The sequence below is a fragment of the Notechis scutatus genome, chromosome 6 (assembly GCF_049901735.1).
Source record: "Notechis scutatus isolate UNSWTSFEM ecotype Mainland chromosome 6, rNotScu1.2, whole genome shotgun sequence".
NCBI lineage: Eukaryota > Metazoa > Chordata > Lepidosauria > Squamata > Elapidae > Notechis > Notechis scutatus.
This window is the reverse complement of record NC_142014.1, coordinates 4,309,845-4,318,643: the sequence shown is the minus strand read 5'-3', so window position 1 is coordinate 4,318,643 and position 8,799 is coordinate 4,309,845.

Here is an 8,799-nt window from a genome sequence, read left to right as displayed (position 1 = left end):
TGGAATAGAATAGAATAGAATATAGACTAGACTAGAATAGAATAGGATAGAGAATAGAATAGAATAGAATAGAATAGAATAGAATAGAATAGAATAGAATGGAATGAAATGGAATGGAATGAAGTGGAGTGGAGTGGAGTGGAGTGAAGTGGAGTGGAGTGGAGTGGAGTGGAATAGAATTAGAATAGAATAGAATAGAATAGAATAGAATAGAATAGAATGGAATGGAATGGAATGGAATGGAATGGAGTGGAGTGGAGTGGAGTGGAATGGAGTGGAGTGGAGTGGAATGGAATGGAATGGAATGGAATAGAATAGAATAGAATAGAATAGAATAGAATAGAATAGAATAGAATAGAACAGAACAAAATAGAAAATAGACTAGACTAGAATAGAATAGGCTAGAATAGAATAGAATAGAAAATAGACTAGACTAGACTAAAATAGAATAGGATAGAGAATAGAATAGAATAGAATAGAATATAGACTAGACTAGAATAGAATAGGATAGAGAATAGAATAGAATAGAACGGAAAATAGACTAGACTAGACTAGACTAGAATAGAATAGAATATAGACTAGAATAGAATAGAATAGGATAAAGAATAGAACAGAACAGAATAGAATAGAATAGAATAGAATAGAATAGAATAGAATAGAATAGAAAATAGACTAGACTAGAATAGGATAGGATAGAGAATAGAATAGAATAGAATAGGATAGAATAGGATAGGATAGGATAGGATAGGATAGGATAGGATAGGATAGGATAGAATATGATAGAATATGATAGAATAGAATAGAATAGAATAGAATAGAATAGAATAGAATAGAATAGAATAGAATAGAACAGTAAGGTGACCAACCGTCCTCCTTTAGGGAGGACAGTCCTCCTTTTGTAAGTTCTATCCTCCCTTGAAAAGTGTCCTCCTACATGTCCTCCTTTGATATTTGAAGACTAATCTGTAAATCTCCATATTTGATCAATGCTGAGCCGATCCATTGTGTGTGATGTGACGTATTTGTGTGTGATGTGATGATTCATACAATGCAGTGAGACGCAATTATGAGATGCATGTGCTCCACACAGGAGAATTGTTTTGAGAGAGTGCGCTGCACACAAGTGGCTTTGGTTTGGTTTGTTTTTTTCAATTTATTTGTGCCCTCCTTCTCATTGTAAAAAAGTTGGTCACCTTAAGAATAGAAATGTTGGGAGTGACCTCGGTGGTCTTCTAATCCAACTCTCTGCTCAGGCAGGAAACCATAGAACATTTCAGACAAATGTTTGTCCAATCTCTTCTTAAAAACTTCCAGTGTTGGAGCATTTACAACTTCTGGAGGCAAGTTGTTCCACTGATGCATTGTTCTGTCAGGAAATTTCTCCTTAGTTCCAAGTTGCTTCTCTCCTTGATTAGTTTCCAATCCATTATTTCTTCTCTTGGAGAATAGCTTGACTCCCTCTTCTCTGGGGCAGCCCCTGAGATATTGGAACGAAGATTGCTATCCTGTCACCCCTGGTCCTTCTTTTCTTTAAACTTTAGACATGCCCAATTCTCGCAATCGTTCTTTATATGTTCTTTTATAAGAGACTTTAAACATGGAAAGTTCAGTGAAGACACATATTTTAAGAAAGGCAGCAGGATTCTAGTAGCACCTTTACCGACTAACACCTTGCATCAAAAGACAAAAGTTGCAGCTGAGGGAAGCTTGGTGGTGCTTTTGAATAAAATTAGTTGGAAAAGGTGAAAGTAGATCTCTTTGCATTTTTGGCTACCCAGACAGCTCGGCTTCTGCTGGTGTTTTGAGAAAGGAAGACGAGGAGTTAAATGCAGAGAGAGAGAGAGGAAGAAAATTGGGCAATTATGCAACAATGCCTGAGGATTAACTTCCCCAAAAGCCCACATTGGAAAAGAAGAAGAAAATAACCCCACAACCTAATCTTCTCTTTTTGTTAAAGGGATTTCTATTTCTGCAGTCCATTTCTGTTTTCCTTTAAAAAAAAGAAAAGAAAGAATCCTCTTTCATAACTGGGTTTTTGAAATAGAATTTGGCAATGGATATTAAGAAGCGAGTGTCCTGGAATGGATAAAGTTGTTTTCAGTCAACGTTTGAAGCCAAAGAATCAGTGGGCAGACGAAATGCAGAGGGCCATAAACTGCCTTAAATGACACCCTCTAAAACAATTTTTCTCAATCTTAGAAATTGGAAGATGTGTGGATTTCAACTCCCAGAATTCCCCTTTTGCACCAAGTACAGGCTGATTGGGTCACCATACTTTTTTCCCCCTTTTCTTCTGTTCAATTTTGCACGATTCTCAGAGATTGTCTGGAAGGAGTCCCTGTGGCTTTCTTGGCAGTTTTTTTTTTTTAAGAAGTGGTCTGCCCTTGTGTCTTTTCTAGGGCTGAGAGTGACTGGCCCAAGATCACTCAGCTAGCTTGGTGCCTAAGGTGGGACTAGAACTCCCGGTTTCTTGGTTGCTGGCCTGATGCCTCTCAGCACTATGCCAAACTGGGTCTCGTCATTAATAAATGAAAAAAACAACAACAACCCAGTGAAAAGTATTGTGTTATAGTGAAAGGCTGTTTTATCTTCATGGCTTCTATTGATTTTAGAAATGGGGCGGAGCTTAGAAAGGTCAATCCAGTAGTATAGGAAGAATGAAGTCCAAGATCTGTCCAAGGTCCTGAAAACATTCTTGATGGGGGCGGGGTCCTTGGTGCTCTCTGAGTTGGGTTGTTTCCTTGCAGAGGTTTCATGACCCAACTAGGGAACTTCATCAGTTCTGGAAGGGAGGAGGGGAATTTGTGGAATGGAGAAGGGGGGGAGGAAGAGGAGGAGGAGGAGGAGAATTGTGGGGTCTTTGATGCTCTCTGAACCTGATTGTTTTCTTTCAGATGTTTCGTGACCCAACTAGGGAACCTCATCAGTGCTAGAAGGGAGAGGTGTTTATGGGGAGGAGGAGGAGGAGGAGGACTGTGAGATCCTTGGTGCTCTCTGAGCTTGGTGGTTTTCTTGAAGACATTTCATGACCCAACTAAATAACATCATCAGTACTGATTAGTAGCACTGATGATGTTACCTAGTTGAGTCATGAAACATCTGCAAGAAAACAATTAAGCTCAGAGAGCACTGAGGACTACACAATCATCTTCTTCCTCCTCCTCTCCTCTCTGTAAACGTCTCTCCCATCCAGCACTGATATTGCCACCTAACTGGGTCATGAAATGTCTGGAAGAAAACAACCAAGCTTGGAGAGTACCAAGAACTCTTCAGTTCTCCTCCTCTTCCTCCTCTTCCACCTCCTCCTCTCTTCAAACTCCCCACTCAAACTCCACCAAGGACCCCACAATTCAACCCTGAGTTACAAATATTCTCTTAAATTTGCTATGTTTCTTTGCAAGCTTGGCCCACAAATAGTTGCTTAAAAGTCCTTGTGGTTAGGAGATACTTTGACCTTGTTCATTTTATTGATCATTCTTGGTTGATGGCTGGAATAAAGTTCTGTCAGAGTATATTCATGAGCTGGAATAGAGCATAGTAACAAGGTCAGCCAATGAATAGGCATAGCAACTAAGTCAGCCAATGAGGACTGCTTAGAAACTGAAACTAGAAGTAGCCTAGACGTGGCTCTACACTAAGCTCTGCAGCTCTGAAGCTATGTTGAGCTCTGAGCCTGTCTATTGAAAATGAAACTGCTTCTCTCCTCTGCTTGCTTGCTGAACTAAAGTGAAACTGATGTCTGTTTCTGAGCTCCTGAGTTGCCCCTCTGCTCGGAACCTGTAACATGTCTGCTTCTGTCTGAGTTTGCTTCATGTTGGAGAAAGTCTACAACCGGTATTGTAAAGTTTACTTTATAAGTTTATAACGAAGTTAAATGCCGTCTTTGTTTCCTTTTCTGGCACTGAATTTACGCTGCAACACTCTGAACAAGTGCTGTCTTTTATCTTTTCTTGGGTGGCTTTGCCAACGTGGTCCATGATGCAATGAAAAGATTTCACCCTGCGAATTCTTTGCCCCTCTTAAAGGAATAAAAAGAGGTCTTTGCCCCACCCCCCGACAACAGTTGCCGTTAGAAGATATCAAAGGGCTGCCTGCCTTTCTTAAATTCAGGGTTGGATCCCTTGATTTATTGCAGAAGCTGGTATCTTCTTGCCTGTTTTGACAGGAACCATTAAACACTGTGAAACGGCTCCGGTTCCAGCTGTCTTACCATCATTTTTTTTCCCCTCCTATGAAATTCCACTCGGGTTTCACAAGTAGCTCCTTGCAGGATTGACATCTGTTTCCTTTTATGCTTATCATTTTGCTGAAATTAAAATAGCAGAGGGGCAGCTTCACGGTGGAGTTTTCTGCCTATCAAGTGTTCCGACATTTGAGGGGCTGCCCCAAAGAAGAGGGGGTCCACCTATTGTCCCCAAACCCCTGAAGGCAGGACAAGAAACAATGGATGGAAATTTAATCAAGGAGAGAAGCAACTGGAATGGAATTAACAGGGAGGACAATTAACCAGTGGAACAACTGACCTCCAGAAGTTGTGGCTGCTCCATCACTGGAGGTTTTCAAGAAGAGAATGGACAGCCACCTGTCTGGAATGGTAGAGGGTCTCCTGCTTGAAGCAGGGGTTGGACTAGAAGACCTCCAAGGTCCCTTCCAATTCTGTTATTCTGTAAGTCAAGCATCGGCATATCTATTAGAGCAATTTTGAGGAAGTTGGTTTGATGGTGAAAATTCAGCATCAGCTAAGAGCTACCTTAACTCAGATTTGCTGATTGAGATGCAACAAGGTAGCAATATTTAAAGGACCATCTCAAGGTTATAGATAAGGAAATTACCAACTGCTTTCAAATGGTTGTTAAGAAAGTTACATGGAAAATTGATGGAGTTTGCAGGGATGGTTAAAGGGACAGCTTTGATTAAAGACAAGAATACAACTACTTTTGTACTTGGAAACCACTTCTGGACGTTGTGCTCGAGGTGGAGGAGGAGGAATGAAACTTTGATTTTGGGTTTTACCAATTAGAAAGGTTTGTTGTTCTAGAAATGGCTAGTTTCTATTACTAAGTAAAAAAGTTGAAGTTTGGTGTTATTATTTTATTCCACTATCCCAAAGGAAGTCGGAAGTCAACGCCTTTTTTTATAAAAAAAAATTCCCCACACTTTCCCCTTCCCTTTTTCCTCCCCTATCTTTCCTAATATTTTCTTTTGTATTTCTGTATTTTTTGGAATTATTAATATAGAAAGAAATAAAACTTTGGTTGGGGGAGGGTAAAGGAAAGTTACACGGCCCTGTCTTTGAGGTCAAATAGGAGTTAAACTCAACCCAAAGATGACCTTACCATAAATAGGGATGTTGGAGAGCAGAGAGAAATTGCTTCTCCAAGGTCAAGGTGAGCTTCCAGAACAGAGGTCCCCAAACATGGCAACTTTAGAACTTGTGGGTGCTGGCTGGAGAATTCTGGGAGTTGAAGTCCATAAGTCTTAAAGTTGCCAAGTTTGGAGAGCCTTTTTCCAGAGGACGTAAGATCATTTTGAGGGAAAGGGATGCCAAACTATTGGTAACATCCCTGCCCTTTTGATTTTTTTTTTTTTAATGGCATAGCTCCTGGTCTGTTTTGAAAAGGCAGGCATGCATACTAATTCAATCAGTTCCCCCTTGCACAGGGATTTGCACAGTGGGCCTTGAGGCACACCAGCCTTGCTTGTTATTAATGTCATTGAAAGTGCATTGTTCCATCGCAAGGCTTCTCAACCTTGGCTGCTTGAAGAGAGGTGGACTTCATGGGAGTTGGTCCACCAGTCTTCAAACAGCCAAGGTTGAGGAACATGGCGGGCTAAGGAATTCTGGGAGTTGTAGTTCACTCGTCTTCAAGCGATCAAAAGTGAGGAAGACAGTTGCTAAGGAATTCTGGGAGTTGTAGTCCACTCATTTTCAAGTGGTCAAGAGTGAGAAAGATGGCTGGCTGAGGAATTCTGGGAGTTTTAGTTCACTCGTCTTCAAGCAACCAAGGTTGAGAAACATGGCTGACTGAGGAATTCTGGAAGTTGTAGTCCACTCATCCTCAAGGGGTCAAGAGCAAGGAAGATAGCTGATAAGGAATTCTGGGAGTTGTAGTCCACCTGTCTTCAAGCAACCAAGGTTGAGGAACTGTACCCCAAAGCATCCAATTTCTGTGCATTTTTTCTTCTTCTGTATAGATCACTGGTGCTTAAGACAAGCTTGGTGTTTAATCTCTTGGAAACAGTCACCCTGGAATAATGTTTAAGGAGAATACATGTTTGGATCATTTTTTTCCAATTAGAAAAGATGAAATAGGACTTCTGTGTGTACTTTTCCACTCTGCCTAATTGGGGCCAATTCAGCTTTCTTTGAGTTGATAGAAAACTCAACCAGGTGAGTTGCTTTGAGTTGTTGCCAAATAGCAGTGACTTTGTCCCCAGTGTGTCCATTGAGTTCAGGAGAGAGATTGATGGATTCTCTTCTCTAGCTTGGTTTCCTTCTTCTCCCATGAAATGACAGCAGCTGTCAAAAGAGAAATGACATTAGAAGAAAGAAATAAAAAGCTAGTCTAGGGGTGGATTTAGCTGTCCTTCAAAACTTAGGACCCTCGTCCTGTACTTAGCTGCAAGTGGTTATGGCAGCATTTCAATTGATTATGGGCTGTATATAAATGAGCAGTCTAATACATTAGATTTGTTTAGTTTAAAAATAATAGTTTGCCTGCCGCCCAGGAGAATCAGTCCAACATAATTCATGTTTGTGTGGCTTCTAGGAGTTCATAAAAATACAGAATAGCAAGAAAAGACACAGAGGAGTGGTTCAGATGGGATTCCATCGTTGTTTCCTGGAAATTTAACCCAGAATGTCCAAGATGTAGGAGAATCGGAGACAGGGCCTGGAGGTGGAGTCAAGAGAGGAACCAGTCTGGAATCGTTATGTTGCCACAAATGGTTTAAGTGCAACCTTTCTTGAATTCCATTGACTCTTATAGTGCCCATTTAGTGTTAACTAGATTTTGTGTGGAATAGAATAGCATAGCATAGAATAGAATAGAATAGAATAGAATAGAATAGAATAGAATAGAATAGAATAGAATAGAATAGAATAGAATAGAATAGAATAGAATAGAATAAGAAAAGAATAGAAAGAATAGAATAGATATTGGAATGAAAAATAGAATAGAATAGAAAAGAATAAAAAGAAAAGAATAGAAAGAATAGAATAGATATTGGAATGAAGAATAGAATAGAATAGAATAGAATAGAATAGAATAGAATAGAATAGAATAGATATTGGAATAAAGAATAGAATAGAATAGAATAGAATAGAATAGAATAGAACAGAATAGAATAGAATTCTTTATTGGCCAAGTGTGATTGGACACACAAAGAATTTGTCTTGGTGCAAATGCTCGCCGTGTACATAAAAGAAAAGATACATTTGTGGAGAGTCAAGAATCATCAAGTCCAACACTTAATAATAGTCATAGGGTACAATAAGCAATCAAATCATACTAGGAAACACGAGCAATAAATCGGCTTCATTAGAACTTAATTGTGATATCCTGATTCTTCATATCTGGTACAAGATCATTCCAGGCCCCATCTGGAGGGAATTGCACCATGTTCAGTAAATTTACTCCAAGTAGCCTTTTACTCATAAGAAGGGCTGTTTCCCAGCTCAGCAATTTTCCTTTGAGCCTCAACCTTCAGTCACCTGCAGATCAAACCAGTGCTTTGATTATGGATTTGAGACTGTTATTTTTTCCAGATTTTTCCTTTGCAAGCAGTCCTGCTTACAGATGCCATGGACAAAATCACCTTGTCAGCAGAATTAGGGAAGCTTTCCAAATTTTATTGTTTTCCCTGGATGGGGAATATATCATTTCCTTCTTCCCGAATGGAGTTTATTTCCAAGGTACATTGAGATGATCAGGGAATAAAATATGAATCAGATGAGGACTTAGCAAGGAGTAGCAAAGGGGTAATTTATTTATAAAATCAACTTCCCAGAGATGTGTCATCCCTGATTTTTTTTAAAATGTTAAACCACAATTTTTTATTTGTTTGTTTAATTTTGTTCTTTTTTAAAAGCAAGCTGCCTCTTATTTGAGTTTAATTTGGGGAGGGTGTGAATTTTAAGTTTACTGAGAATTATATCCGGTGTTGTGCAATCAAATCTCCTCCCCTTTTGTATGTGTCAATGCATGTGAAAAGGGGTGTGGCTTAGAACATGCCCTCGTGGCTGCCATCTTGCCTTTTTTGACCCCTCTGTGGGCATCCCTTAGATATTAAGACCCTCCACAATAAAGTTCTCTGCATTGCTTAGGAACAAACAGCAAAAGGAAAATTTTGAGTGCGATCAATTATATTGCTTCAAAAACTTTTTTTTTCATGGAGAGGCTAAGAAACCAAAAAAATGGATTGGATTAATTATCTTTTTCAGTATGGACCTTGGAATCAACCTTGGAGTCACAGACCTTCCATCATATCGTGAATTGGATTGAAACAGCCAAAAGCTATACTAGGCCCCCTAAACAAAAATGCAAGTGAGGAAGATGGCTGTTTTTTTTAAAGGCAATTAACTTTTGCTATCATTAACAAGGAATGACCAGCTGTTTTTCCATTTAAAAATAATGCCTTGAATACCAAGAGGGATGGCACATTGTCAGCAAAGGAGGGCCTCCAGCTCTGCTTCTTTCTAGAAGGCATCAGGTGAGTGGTCTACTACGGTTTCCAAACTCATAAGAATGATGACTGCATCAATAAAGCAGCATTGGTTTAACTTCCTTATAGGTTAGA